The following is a 15,524-nucleotide window of genomic DNA, read 5'->3' on the forward strand; positions in this document are numbered from 1 at the left end:
TACAAAATACGATACACAAATTTAAAAAACACATGTACAATATAAAAAGACAAACTTAGTCTCTTGGATTCATCTTTATTAGAAAGTTTCTGGAAAATAAAATCCAAGAAAGAAACTGTTTATTTTATCAACCATCTCTGAAAAAACCCCAAACAAACAAACAAAACCCCAAACCCAAGCAAAAATCTGAGCTTCAATAGCCATTAAAATGAATGTAAATTATCACAACCTAGGAAGAAGACTTTTGGCTTTTACTGTAGGTCACCTAGTATTCATTAATCAAGCTGTGGCTATGAGAACTATCTCCTATGGTTTCCTTTTTCTTCAGTGCTCTTTTGAGAAATATTTCTGCTATTCACCTCTATTAAGAGACAACACCAACCTCCTTTTAATTTTGAATTGCTCTAGTATAATAATAGTAATAATTTTATAATAATAAGGCAGTATAAGCTACCTGCATTACTTGAAGCTGTCTTTGACTTTGGATGTTGTGACTGCAAGGGTACGTGTACATGCTTCTTTTGTAGGCCAATAGAGGCTCACCCTGTCTGTTCTCCCTGTGTTCCAGAAGCCAAATAGCTGTATTAGTGCATGGCACAGCTGACTTACTGTCCATCTTGTGTCTCAAATGGGTTTATCCTCACAGGATCCATGCTACAGTAATACCCCATGACACAGCCTTTGTTTGTGTTCTGGCTGAATTCTGGCCAGATCTGAGCAGAGGCAAAATCTTCTCATGCCAAACTACATAGCATACAAAGTTCTACAGCCTTAGATGTTCATGGTGCTATTTTTACCACTTAGCTCTATAAATAGGTTACCTAAGAAGATTCTTCACTAGAGATCATATGGCATATTTTCTTTATCTTAGGATCTAATATTGTCGTAGTGCTGTCGACTTTTTTAACTGGAGCAAAAAATACAAAGAAAGCAAGATAATTGATAGTGTGATAAATGTAATTATATTCTCTTGACTACTGCTGAGCAATAATTCATTCTCCAAGCATAGCCATTGATTTATGGAACCAGATTGTTATCATGCTGGTTTATGTAAATCAGGACAAAAACCAAGTGCTTGTTCCTATAGCAAGAAATTTTTCTCATTACCTCTAATACTACTAAAGATTTTTGAAACATTCAAACACCCAGCTAATACAGCAAAAATTCCATAGGAGTAGGAGGATGGATATCTTGTGAAGGGTTTTAAAACCCGAGGCTAATCTCTGTTTTACATGTCTGAAACTGTCTGAAAAGTGCTAAGGGCTTTATTTTGAAATTAAGTTCTCAGAGAGTACATGAATATAGAAAGACATTATAGATTGTACAATGATCTCTTGGACTCCAAAGTAATAAGTGGTGTAAATATGTCTGTAGAGTAGATACATTGAATGTGGAGTTGTTTAGTGTTCATCTGTTTGTTGTGCGGGAAAGTAGCGACATGGTGAAAGAAATCAGATGTCCTCTTGTATCTGGTGTTTCTTTCCCTTTCCCAAAGTAACACTTGGAACCCTAGCTTTCCTTAGCAGGCTTTTGCAGTGAGTTATCCCTGAACGTGTGGCTCCACTGCCTATCCAAACCCTACAATTTCTTTTCCTGCCTTTACAGAAGTGGGGGTTCTGTGGGGCATGCCTGCCTCTTTTCCCCCAGCCCTCCCATCATCACTCACTGCCAAAATCTTCCTGGATCGTGAGGTGGACATCTGCTAATGGTTTCGAATCCCACAATTCTACACCCATTTCAGTTTAAAAAATTTATTGATTGTACATTGCTACAATAGCACTGCCCATACAGAATTGCCCCAAAGCCAACTTCAGTTTAAAAAGAAAATTTATTACAGCTTGCTAGGATCACACTGCTTATGTACAATTACCAATTTCAGTTAAAAGCTTACTACAGTTTGGTACAACTGTACTGACCTTATATAAAGGTAGAAATATCACTTTCAGTTTACACAATCAACTGTGTTGCAGGATACAAAGTAGTACATACATATATATGTGTGTATGTATGTATATATATAAAGAGACAAATACCAATTGAACTGTCCACAGAGCAATATCCACAGAGCAGTAATGAAAATGTACAACTCTATACAGCTTTACATAGAACTCCATACATATATAAACATAACAATCTATGGTATAGAAATATATTGACAACTGTGTAAATATAATACTTCGTGAACCTATATATAAATGTGCAAATAATAAAGTACTTATCTAAATCTCCATAAACCTGTAACTAAGTAATTATAACTGTATATATTTTGAAATACAACTTTTGACATACAGAAACATAGCAAAATACAGACAAACATAAGAGCATACAGATATGGAGAGAACAAGATGCAGATTGTTACAGGTTCGTGAGGATGCCCATGCACAAAAAACTCATGACACACTCAGAACTGCAAAGCAAATTGATTTTATTAGTTGCATTAGCAATATATACGTATGGACCCCTAGATCTTGAAGAAGCAGCTAAGCAGGAGAAGGAGATGGAGCATTGCTTCTGAGCTGGAGGGGCAGGAAAGCAGTGCATCTTCAGGGCATCCCCTGGATGAAAACATTGTGCATCTTGGCATCTGTCCCCTCCACCCCAGGACCACACCTCCTCCTCAGGAGTGGCCAGTTTCAACATCATTTCATGTGGGGCTAACATGTGAGGTGAGGTCACAAGGGCCCATGGAAACCTCCAAGCCAACAATGGCTTATGGTGTATTGTTCCCTTCTTGCAGGATGAATCCCATCGGGTGACTGATACATAGTTACATTTCTGAAGGTTAAAATCCTACCAACTAACAATAAGATCTTCTTCTCAATATTTTGTCAACATGGACAACAGTGGACCAAATATTGCAGGGCCTTAGAGACATCTTCAGTCTCTCACACACAAGCAGAACCCAGACAGCCCATTTTCCAGCATTTCCCCTCAGTCTCTGCCCACTTCGCAGAGCAGCCCTTCTGGAAACAGAGTAGATGGGCATCTAGGCTGTAAAGGGAAGACTGAGCCACCTCCACTGTACTCTCAGCCTTGCCATAGCCTCAGCACACCTGAAGCCCCCCAGTCCCTTCAGACTCTCCAAGCCCATCAGCCCCTACAGTGCTGCCATACCCTTCTGTGTCCCCAGTGCCCTTTGCCCTGCCACCCCTCTCAGCTGGTGCCTTTTTCCTGTCCCCTCAGTCCCTGCCATTGTCCTGAGCTCCCCCAGGCCACTCAGTGTCACTGCTTCCTGTGGGTCGCCACAGCTTTACTGTCCTCTGAGTGTCACCATCATCATCCACAGCAGCACCGTGCCTTCAGTGGCGCTGTCCCCTGTGCTAGCCCCAGTCCCCTCAGCCTTACCAGCCCTTCTGGGCAGCTCCCCAGTACCTTGAGCCCTGACACCTCTGAGGGGGAAAGTGCCTGGTTCCAGTGGCAGTTCCAGTCACTCCTGTCAGGTACAGACAGCCAAAACCCAGGGCTGAAAGCAGCTTGGACCAGCCCGGCCAACAGCCTAGACTCCAGCACAGCAAAAGGGGACAGAGGTGGCACAGCGGGCAAAGCAAGAGGGGACAGAGGCAGGAGAGTGGGGAAAAAGGTGAAAAAGCAGCCACGTACCTCTACAAATATCAGTAGATGTACCTAAATATCCCTAGTCCTGGAACTCTAGAAAGAGAGGCCTCTAGAATGATAACCTTGTCTAGTCTTTGTTAGGATGTCACATTTCTTCAGAGTGCTGATGGGATGTGTACATCCGATGGGGCTGTACTTTCGTGTAGGTTGCTACATAGCACGTAGCTCACACACTGTCAGCTCTCCAGAAGGTGCCTTCTGTTGTGGGTCCTTGCTGGTGCAGGACAGCCAGCAGCTCCAGGGGAATGGCACTGGCACCAAGTACCTGCTGAGCACTTATGTAGTTCTTCCGTTTACATTTTAACTGGATACCTGCAACTTATACCCTCCTGGAATAAAACATCTGGGTGACCCTGGTTAAGGCAACCAGACAAGATCTCTTATGCCTTAGCACTGCTGCACCTCAGAACCCATTCCCAATGTGCCTGATCCATGCCTGTCTCACCCCTCCTGAGCTGCAACTGTTATGTAGTAGGACCCCTGCCTCTGCAGCCTGTCTGGCTACTGGAGTGTGGCAAAGTTGTCTCCCCTCGGGAAATCCCCTACTTTACCCCAACAGGAGTAGCAGATTTTAGGCACCTTGAATACATATAGTTGTACCACCTTTAAATTTGTCATAACAAGGAATAGACCCGTAGCTCCGTGGGTCAATGCCACAACAGCATGGTATCAAAATGCTTCACACTGGTGTAATTCAACAACAGCACAACTAACCTTGAGTTAGTGTGCAACTCCCGTAGGGTATTTTCTTAATCTGTGGGGATTGAGCATTGGCCAGAGTGCCAATGGAAATTTAAGGTGTTCCACATACTTTGGGAAACTAACCCTCTTATCTCCAAATAATACAATTGCAGTATGGATCCAAGAAAACTGAAGTCACCACTCTGTCATACTCGCAGCATACATGCTTTTACTCTTGCCTGCAGACATACAGCTGAGTTCTGGAACGCTGCCAAGACAATCACTGCCTCTTCATTAGTTCCTGGGATTCCAAGTGCACAAGTCCTCAAGAACCTGAATAAACTTGGCTGTAGGTTGGCAAAGTTTAGTAATGCTACCAGCATAGCTCTATCTGACTTGTTAATTGATGGAGACAGCATTAGACATGCTATATTACAAAATCAATCAACAATTGATTTTTTGCTTTTAGCACATGGGCATGGGTGTAAAGATTTTGTCAGGTTATGTTGTATGAACTTAAGTGACCATTCTAGCTCTTCCACCTTGCCACTGCCCTGCATTGATTTGCTCACCCATCCCCCACCTTGATTTCCCTACCCATTTGTCCAGGCGCAGCCTTGCCTTCCCTTCTCCTTCTAGGACTCTCCTTGCCTTGCCTACCTCTCCCTTGCCTTGCCCTGCAAGCCCAACATTTGCCTTGCCTTGCCCTTAAAGCCCTCCCTTGCCTTGCAGGACCTTGCTCACCCCTCCCCCACCTGGAATTCAAGACCCCTCTTTTTGTGGCATTTCTTCAACTTGCCTTGCCCAGCCTGCTTCCCTGAGGACTCTCAAGGCCTTCACATATCCCCAGTGTTTCAGGAGCATGTAAGAGAAAGCCCATAGGAGGTCGTGTGAAGTCAGACCTGTCTGTCCTGGCAGCTTTTGCCTGGCATCAATTCCTGCATGTCTTGAATTTTAGACAGGCCATTCACATTTTGCCCTTGGACTCTGACCAGAATGACAGTTCTTCTGCATGCGATGGAAAGCAGGTAGCCCCAATGTTTTAGTTGCAGATTAGAGACGGCGCAGGTGAGACCAAGGCAAATCAAATCAGTCTGTTCTCACTGCTTTTGTCTACCAGAAATCCTTGAATGTACCTCTCACCTGCCTTGCCTTGGCCACCCAACAGTTTCCTGGTCTTGCCCTGCTAAACCTCCACAGCTCTGCATTCTCTTGCATGCCCATGGCCCACGCTTGACCTGCCTACTGCTTTCCTCCAGGGCCTTGCCTTGCCCAGTCCTTCCTATTTGTGCCTGGCCTGCCTGTCACTGGATGTACCTTCCCATGCCCAGCCTTGCCTATAACTTCTGGGCTTCCTCTCACCTACCATTCCATTTGCTTTCCCCTCACTGCCCTGGCCTTGCCTCCCTCTCCCTTGACTTGCCTACAATTGCCTACACTTGCTTTGCATTGCCTTGCCTGCATGGAAGGCAAGGTAAAGAGTGGTAGGCAAGGCAAAGCAAAGCAAGGAAGTCATAGGCAGGGCAAGGCAAGACAGATGATGGCAAGGCAAGGGAAGCAAGGGTAGGCTAGAAAAAACTAGACAAAGATACTGAAGGCAAGTCCTAGCCAAATTATTTGGAGTGCCCTTCCTTGGGAAGCAAAGGCCGTAGTACCTATGTTGGTGGAGCAGAAGTTAAGGTACCACGTGTAGATATAGTCCAGCAACTCTTTTCTATCCTGGCCCCTTCTGTGTAGGAGCAATTGTTGGACATAGTCAGTACTGGAGGTGGCATGCAGCTTTCGCTTGGTAAGCGGTATGAATGGAGACACAGGGTTGATAGATTTCTTCCCTTTGCCTAGGCCTGTGACAACTGGCAGTTAACCCATTTAGAGCAACCAGTACCCCTAGACCCAGTCTCATTTGCAAGTTCTTTAATGACAGCCAATTTAGGTCTAATATAAAGTGGATTATTGTTTATTAGACAGAAGAGATAATAGAACAAGGAGCTAAACAACTTATATGCTACACAATGTAGGAAAACTACGAATAGGTACCCCAAATGGGAACAACTATGAATAGCTAAAAAGTCAGTGCTCAAAAGGTACTTGTTATTGTTATTATTGTTGCTAGCAAAGAAGAATACAATTTAGCAAACTAATGATCTTACTAAAATCCAATTTTGGTGCTGGGATTCATCAGAATCCTCCCCCAGTCCTGCAGGAAATTACCACAGAGTTGCGTCCAAACTCGGGGGAGAGGCTTTCTCATGCTCCAGTGTTCATGTAGAAAAGCTTCTACCTTTGTGAAAATTAGTGTGTCTTTTATAGGATAAAAGTGTACCTTGTTTGGTCAGCATGCACAATTTTGTTTCTCTTTTCACATCCTCTCTTCATACGAAAATATGAATTAAGGTTAGAGGTCTTAGACTTTTGGGCACTAAGAGATAAACCCTGCCAGGCTGTTGATCCCACTGGGTTATCTATCTTCCACTATCAAGCAGAAGGAGGCAGGGTGAGGGAGCGTCCTGCCACAGTGAGATCCTGAACAAGAATGGCAATGCTTTTTTATGGGAAGGAAAGCATGTAGCCCCAGTGTTGGAGGTGCAGAGAAGAAGCTGCCTAGCGGAGGTCAAGGGTGGCAGCAGTGTTTGGTCCTGGCATATTTGGTGTGACAGCATTGCCTCAATTTGTACAGTTATAGAGCCAGAATCCACCTTTGGAATGTGGTCCCTTGAAAGATCCAATTTGGCAGGTGGTTTCCACTTCTCAGAGGTGACCTTCTGAAATTCTGGTAGCACACATCTTTTGGTCAAGGTAAGTACCTCTGCGCAATCTTAGTGGGTAGCCAGTCTAGTGCCCCAGGCAGGTAATGCCCAGGAACAGTGTACTGGCACCTTTGTATATGATCAGTACCTGGATGTTTTGTATTTTGGAGAATACTATTTTTTTGGAGACAGGCTTGTAGTTCCTCTCTTTGGCAAAGAAAACAAGTTTGGATGTGCACATTGGGTGGTCTTAAAGTGAACTTAAAGGCTTTTACCAATCAGCAGTTCTCTGGATTAGAGTTGTTGGCCTGTCAGTGGGAATGCAAGCACCCAAGCTGTTGAGCTTTTTTATCCTGGTCCCTTTAGTGGGTGAGCAGTCCCTCATGCTGGACCTGACTGGTTCTGACTCAGTGTGGCTGAAGGCTTAGGGTGGTAACTAAAGCTGAGAAGGAAAATGCTGATAGCAGGGTGTGTGCCTGTAGTGCCATGGCTGAAGTTGTAGGCAGCAAGAGCTTTTCCACCTGGACCTTTCGTGAGCTCCGTTTTTGCCAGGTGTTTCCAGGTTTGTCGCTGCACATTGTGAGAGTGAAAAGAGGGCAAAGGAGGTGTTTGAGTACGGTGAAAATAGGAGTTTGCACTTGGAAGGTGAAGATCAGTGAAATCTTTTTGTCCTGGCACAGTAGACTGGAGAGCAGGAACGTTTTCAACTTGGCTGTGGATTTGGGGTGGGCGAGGTGGAATTTCGAGCTGGGCGAGGCGCGTTTCCTTCAGTTGCAAGCCGACAGCGCTATCGTGTGGTTGTTTCCATGAGCGCTGCCAGTGCCCAGGAAGAAGCCGAGTGCTTTCCTGGGCCGGCCCTATTCGTGTGCGAGCACTTCGTGGCAGCGCTCCGTAATGGAGCCTGGCCCTTGGAGAATGGCAGAATATGATCTTGCATCAAGCAAGGACGGAAGAGGAATTGTTTCATTTTTGTCTGTGCAGTTTATAGGCTGCAAAAGAAACGACAATTGCAGCATGGCCTCTTTATTTTAGAACCCCTTCTTGTATGATCAGCTGCTCAACATGTAACTCGCACCCACTGAACTGTATCAAATTCCCTGGACATATGCAGTTTCCCTCAAGCTCTACGGACCATTTTACATTCTCACTCTTGCAAACCATAGACCTTTTCAAAATGATCAGCAGCTGCTCACAAAGAAAAAGTCCTAAAACAAAAAGCCAGTGCTGGCTTTCATAGTGCCTTTGCACTCTCTAAACTAGACCAAACACACTAGTGATTTGCAGTTTCTTTCTCAACTATATGTCTATGTCTATGTCTATGTCTATGTCTATGTCTATGTCTATGTCATCTCTATCTCTATCTCTATCTATATCTATATCTATATCTATATCTATATCTATATATATATATGTATAGCAAACTCACATTCTCTCAAGGTGAGAGTGTTCATGGCTAAAGTAAAGCATTTCCAGCTGCAGTTCAGACTGAGAGATATGCCAGAAAAGAAAGCTTTCCTTAAACTTCCCTCTTCCCTGTGAAACCTTATATTTGCAGCACAATCACTTTCACATGCCTTCAGTGTCGCATACTCCTAGCAGCATTTTTATTGCCCACAGCATGCTGGGACTAAGCTCCTTCCTTCTCAGATATATGTATTGTAACAGGTTTCACTTTCACAGCTGCATTGCAAACACTAGCACCTGCTCCCATCAAAGAGGCTGTAGAAGAAAAAAGTCAGCGCTGGGCTGCACCTTGCCCTTGCTGCTTGTAAGCCACCTCAAACTCACCAGTGCACTTTTCTCTTCCTTCCTACCACCGTGTTCTCTGGATCTCAGCATTGAAACCTAAGCACCTTGTTTCCACGTAGAGCTGGAAGAGGAAGACGTAGCACCACAAGTAGCTGTCATTTAAGTTTGCGCATACAACAGCTAAACCTGAATTCGGCAAGCAAGCGACAGCCATGCTTGTCTTGCAGCCTGTACACTGCACACACAAAGCCCAGTGCTCTGCTGCTTCATTCTTTGCCTTTTGTAACAGGTCGCACTTTTGTTCTCCCGGAGGTGAATAGTCATCTCCTTCTTGTGTAAAACACTGTGCCAGCAGCGAAGCGCTCCAGTGTACTGCTTCTGCCAAAGCACGTCTGGGCCATGCACTTTCCTTCTCAGCACTACATATCGTTACATTCTGTCTCTCTTGTCATCGGAATCTAATACACAGCACAATGTGGATGCATGCAGTATAGACGCTGAAAGACGGCAAAGCTGAATGCCATCAGGAGATGGGGAGGGAGGGGGAGGGGGAGGGGGAGGGGGGGAGGGAGGGAGGGGGAGGGAGGGAGGGAGGGAGGGAGGGAGGGAGGAAGGAAGGAAGGAAGGAAGGAAGGAAGGAAGGAAGGAAGGAAGGAAGGAAGGAAGGAAGGAAGGAAGGAAGGAAGGAAGGGAGGAAGGAAGGGAGGAAGGAAGGGAGGGAGGAAGGGAGGAAGGGAGGAAGGGAGGGAGGGAAGGAAGGAAGGAAGGAAGGAAGGAAGGAAGGAAGGAAGGAAGGAAGGAAGGAAGGAAGGAAGGAAGGAAGGAAGGAAGGAAGGAAGGAAGGAAGGAAGGAAGGAAGGAAGGAAGGAAGGAAGGGTGGTTCACAGTGTTCTGAGTGCATTCAAAGCTGCAGAGAAAGGTGAACTTCTGGAACATCTTCCTTTGAGATGCTTCCTTCTGTGGCAGCTCGAAGTGCTTGCATTCTGCAAGCCTGAAGTTTGAATGCTCAGTAGATGAAAGAATGAAGCCCCTTGTCTCTCACAAGGTTCACTGAAGAGATTCCTGTTGAAGCTGATCCAGTGGCTCTGTAGAGCTTTTCAAATGACTACACTTGACAGAAAACCAAATCGAAGTTTTAAAAGCAAGATTCCTATATTTATACATTCCTTTCTCTTTTTGTAAATAATGAAGAGGAAAAGGTACATCATGGTTTGTGAAAATCAGATTTGAAAATGATTTCCTTGAAGTTCGATTGAGCCATGAAGTGAGTTGCTCATCCATGCTCTCTAAATGCATGTATTAAGCCCAAGAGAGGAAGCCATTGTAGAGTGAAGTTAAACCAACGCACACTGGAAGGCAGCGTTGACTGCCAGAATCAGTCAATTCTTGTTGAATTGACCTCGCAAGGGTTTCTGCAGCCCGGGCTTTGGAAAGGCCTACGTCTGTCAGATGCCCCACTCACTCACACCTCATCAAGAGGAATGATTTGTTTTTCTCCTTCAGGAGGAACGTCCATATGACTACTGCTTTTGTTCGTGGCAGTGTCCAAACGATTGTTGTGAAATGTGGCAATGTGAGTCGACACAGGCACAGGCAACTGGAGCAACCACAAAACCAGGGCAAAGAGTAACTTTATTTCCGTACCTCACTAAGCTGTTCTTGTATCATGAAAGGATGTGGAATATGGAGGTAATTCTTTCTTGTAAGCACACTTACTTTGGGATACCATCCTTCTCTCCACACTTTCATTTGAATGGCGGCTACCACCCTCCATCTCTTCTTTTGCAAGGCAGAAAAGCATTACTCTAAGAAACCACCAACTTTTCTAAAACAAACCAAAATAACTTACAACTGTATTTAAAATAAAAATAACATACAGATCTTTTGCATTGACCAATTAAAAAAAAAAAAAAAAAAAGAACAAAAATGTTTCTAAGGCTTCAAAAGAACAAAGAACTTTGATCTCTTTACATCCTGGAGAGCCAGGTAAGGCACTTTGGCTTCCAGTCTGGGACACTGTAAATTCTGTCTGATGCAGTGTATAAGGTCAGGCAGGGTGTTGGTCACGTCACTTGTTTTTTTCTCAGCAGAAAAGTCTGGAAGAAGGGCAGGGAGAGAGAAAACATTTGGTTGGATTCATCCAACAGGCACATGTGGCAGAGGACAGTCAATGGCTGGAGTGACTTTGCTCCAAGAGGACCGGCAAAGCTTTTTGAATTACAGCAGCTGTCTCCTCAGGGGAAGGATTTTTAGGGCCTTCCAGCCCTTCAGCCAGGCACATGGTGTTTCTTTTCTTTTGCAAGCTTGCCAATAGGTCATGGCAATGCATCTCTTTGCCCAGAGGGTGTCACAAAACTTCGAGTTTGATGGAAAATGACACTGCAAAGGCCACGTGGGATGGCAGGTTGCAGCTTCTGAGCATTCCCCACTGCTTGCAACACAGGACAACACAACATTTGTAGAGACCAAGGTGTACAATAAAAAAAGTAGCAGCAATTCTAGGAATTTTGCTGGCAAGTACCGGTCACAGGCCCAGCGTGGACCTGTTCATGTGCAAAATTCATGTGCTGCTCAGCTCTAGCCAAGTGACTCAGCAGGTGCTGCCCGGACTGGGGAGGTCTCCCCCATGTCTCCCTCTCTCTTTGCTCCCAAAAGAAGTGCTGATGATCAAGGAAGCAAAAGTCAGGGGAGCTGCAGGGCCATTTCTGCCTGGTGGCTTCAGAAACTACAGGTAGGGCTGCGAAACAAACACTTCCTGTTCAAACTTGAGGTCTTCTTGTCTTGTCTTCTTGTGGGAAAGGTGTCACTGGGAAAGGATTCTTCTCATCCCCCGAGGATCCCTGAAAACCACGGAGAGAAGAGAATGCTGCTCAGAGAGAGATGCATAAACCAATTCCAAAGCCCAGCTTCCCTAAATTTCAAGAGACAATGTTCATTTGCCCTAGGCATAGTCTATTCGCCAGGCTCTCCCCTCCTGCCTTCTGCCCCAAAAATCCCTTCCCTAATGGAAATGGAACCTTGACTTCTCAGCTGGCAGTTCACAATGCCTAGCTCCATTCAGCTTTTCCCAGGCACAGTGGAATTCAGCAGCAGGTGTCCTTGCTCAGTGCCTAGGAGAGCAGTGAGGGCTGCAAGCAGGAAAAGGATGGGGGAAAAGCAAGCAGTTAGAAGGCAGTTACTACAGTGTGCACAGTCTGGCCTAACACACACAGCCCCCAAACATGCCAGAGCCCACACCCAGAGCCATCAGTAAACAGCCATGGAATCCAACTTTAGAACCTGGAAATGCAAAGCTGCAAGGCTCACCAACAAGTCTGTCAGCAAGGTTGCAGCCAAAGCCACAGGTTTGTTGTTTCTTCTTTTTCAACAAACACCCATTGTTTTTAGAACCACACTCCTTTTGACACCCACCAATCTTGTCTTGGCAGTTGCCTACAACCAGAAACGGTTACTTCTCTGGGAGGATGTTTCTGAAGAGAATCACACAGCAGGCGGGGCTTGCAGGGAAGCTCCCCCCAGGTCTCCTGGATGCCAGTGTTGATGCCCTTTGATAGTTCCTTGTGATGTTCCTCCACTTTCCTGTCCTTGGATAACAAAGGATCCTGGTTCCTGGCAGGGTTATCCATGGCAGGCAGGTCATCAGTGTCTCCGTTCTGGGTCTCTTTTGGCTTGTGGTGCTAGAGCTTGGTGCACATTGCGCAGTAGTCGTCATGCCTGGCAGTGGTGGCAGCACCACAATGTTCGTCTCAGTTTGGAATGAAGCTTTTGGTGCTCTGCACAAGAGAAGCAAATCCATTCCTATGATGTACATACAACAGAGGGGTTTCCTAAAAACTTGGCTACATCCTGAAGCAATTAATGCCAGTGTCCCAACTAGACAACACTTCCAATGTTGAGAGGCATCAAGTGAGAGGTGAGAGAAACTTTGAAAGTGGCAGAGACTTTCATATTTAATAGTAGAGTGGCCTAGCAGTTTTCTGATCATCTGAAATGAGCATGACTGGGGCACTCTGGCAACAGCAAGTAGAACCAAATATCTCTCAACCTTGTTTCACCCCTGCTCATTGACATAAGTTTGAATCAGCTTCTCCAACTTTCCAAGAACACACCAAATAATGAATGCCAGCTCATGGACTGCAGCATCAGAAGAGGAGGAAACGAAGTGAAACCTAGTGAGAAGGCTCAGGTGTGATGCTGCACTTCTTGCCCAACTCTGCTGTGCATGGGTCATTGCCCTGCCCTCTTTCAGCACCCACTTTTCCCATGCTTTGCTCTCTACTCCCTGCACACGTGCTCTCCAGCATCTCTGTCTTGGCACTGCTGATGCTGCACAGAGGACTATTTGACACAGAGCACAGCACCATCCCCAACCTGATCAAGAGCCCTCTCTCCTCCAAAACACCTCCCATCCTTCCCATTCCAAAAGCCAGCACAGGACTAAGACAGCTGCTCATTTTCCCTGAGAAAAAGGGACGAAGGAACTCCAGAATTCAAGCTCTTCCATTCCTATGGCAGTTGCAACATCCCTTCCCCCAGCTCCACATCAGCCCCAACACCTCTGGGCTTGAAGAAGATGTCAGAAGGGAAAGACTCCCTAGCCTTACCCACCTGCACCTACAGAGCTGCTTTCTGCACTGCTTGCTTCCAGCATGTAAAGGCCAATCTGCAGCATTTGAAGTTGCAGAAGGCACATGATGTTAGAAACTACCTCTCGAGTATCACGACAGGAGATGCAGCTCTTCGTCTCAGCCATCTGAAGAAAGACTTAGAATTACACATCTTTCTGACGTCCCACTGCTGCATACTCACTTCAGTTTCTTGCAGTCTTTGTTTGCTGGAGGCTGAAATCATTTGGTTGGGTTTCTTTCAATTCTTTTTTTTTCCTGGGAGTATCCCCCTTGTCTTCTCTCTAACACAGGAAGAAAGACAAAAGGAAGAAGAAAATCCCTCAGGCCTTGAAGGTTCACCTCAAGTACAGAGCAGTACAACTCAGCAGCTGCTTTGTCCAAAGGCTTGGGGGCATTCCAGGAAAAAAGGTGGCAAGAAATCCAATGATGTGGCTTGCACATCTTGTGGGCCTTGAGTACTGATGGAAACAGGGAAGCTGTGTCCCAGTCCAGGCAGGAGAAGCTCTGGACTGGGGCCTCTGCAACAAGAATTTCACCTTGTTAACGGGATAAAAACCCCAAAACACCACAGCAATCCAGCTCATCTAGGTCACTCACAAATTCTTGGTGTTTCTTTCTTGTGCAGAGAATTCTTGAAAGACTTACTGTGAGAAAAGCTTTCTGCACACTGAATAACTCCATCAGAATGTGATTGCCATATGAAATTTTCTTGGCCAAATAGATCCAATTCATCAAAAAAAGTCAAAATCAGCTAATCACTTGGAAGACAAAAATCATCAAGATGCTGAAAAATAGTCAGCAGGGGATTTTTTTCCTGAGATCAGATGCCTGCAGCTCACTTGCTCTACCTACCTGTGCTCTGCATCATTTTCTTTTGCCCTTCATTGTTACACTGCCAATCTACAGCAGAAATTTTTCTGAGAAAAGAGGGAATTGCCTATCAAATTTCTCTCGAGGAGAGCTCTGAACCACAGCAGTAACACCACCTTTTGCTGCCTTCCCAGATCAGAGACACGATACCTATTGCCCAGCCTCTTTCCCACCTAAGCCAGTCACCCAGTCTGAACTTCTACAAACGTTGGAAATCAAAGCTGAGCTTCACACTCCACTCCTTGCAATAGCAGAGCTTTAAAGGTTATACTTTGGGGATTAGCAACCTGGATTGATTTCATTTTTTTGTTCTTGATTCGTTTTGCACTCCAGAGGAAGAATTTCTATAAAACGATATATTTTTGATAAGGTTCCCAGGACACCAGATTCTGGGGTTTGTTGTTCATTTTTTTCAGACCAAGAGTTCCAATTGAATGCAATGACAGAAATAAGTCTTGATTTTTCATGACCATGAAGCCAGGCTTATGGGAGAGCAGTAATATATAGCAGTGCCTTCACATATCCAGTCCCTGTTTCCAAGCTGCCTTTTCACAGGGTGCAAGAAGAGCACCATGAACTAGTTCAGAGCACTTCCAAAGCGAGATGTTCCTGTAAGATAAGCCACAAAAACCAAGAATTTGAGAGAAGCACAGAGGGCACAAAGAAAAGCACTAAGTCCCACCCTGAGCAGAGATAAAGGTTTGGAATTAGGACTCTTGACAAAATTCCCCTGTGGAGATGGTGGGAAAGGAAATGAGTGCTACATACATGCCAGCTCAAGTTTTTGGAACATCTGTGAGCACCCTGTGGATCCCCAGATCTTGGACAGCATAACAGTGGTACCTCCAGAGCAACTTGGGGAACCCCACCACCAAGAAGATCAGGGTGAAGAAAGAGCAGTCAGACACCACAAAATCCATGTGTTGCTGATAGCTTCCTACTTAATCTCTCTTTCTTCCCCCTACCCTGCCTCTCTCCTCCTATTTCATTCTATCTCTTCAGTTCACATTTACTGTCAAATAACATCTGTATCATTGGCTTGGAAGTTGTGTCTCACGTGCACCTTAACTCAGTCACTGGTCACCCCTGAGATGAAGTTTAAAGTAACAGGTGGTATTTCTGGAACAAGATGTGGTGCTGTCATGGTCCACTTATAAGCAGATGCGTGATGGTTCATACCAGCTATGATCTCGGAGCTAAAGGGGATGGGATGAGAGCATTGATCCACGTCATC

At 45.3% G+C, this 15,524-nt stretch overlaps 1 protein-coding gene and 1 long non-coding RNA gene across 2 annotated transcripts in view; one reads left to right on the forward strand and one right to left on the reverse strand.

Moving 5' to 3' along the window:
• Positions 1–15,524, forward strand: part of LOC146424381 (uncharacterized) — a 231,435-nt gene that overhangs the window by 190,513 nt on the left and 25,398 nt on the right. The gene's annotated exons all lie outside the window — the stretch shown is intronic.
• On the reverse strand, positions 11,420–13,939 carry LOC146424384 (uncharacterized). Its single transcript, XR_014846712.1, has 3 exons — positions 13,401–13,939; positions 12,204–12,565; positions 11,420–11,632 (listed from the first exon to the last, which is right to left on the reverse strand). It is a non-coding gene; the product is annotated as an uncharacterized LOC146424384 (long non-coding RNA).

This window comes from Lichenostomus cassidix, chromosome Z (assembly GCF_008360975.1).
Source record: "Lichenostomus cassidix isolate B80296 chromosome Z, HeHo_3.0, whole genome shotgun sequence".
NCBI lineage: Eukaryota > Metazoa > Chordata > Aves > Passeriformes > Meliphagidae > Lichenostomus > Lichenostomus cassidix.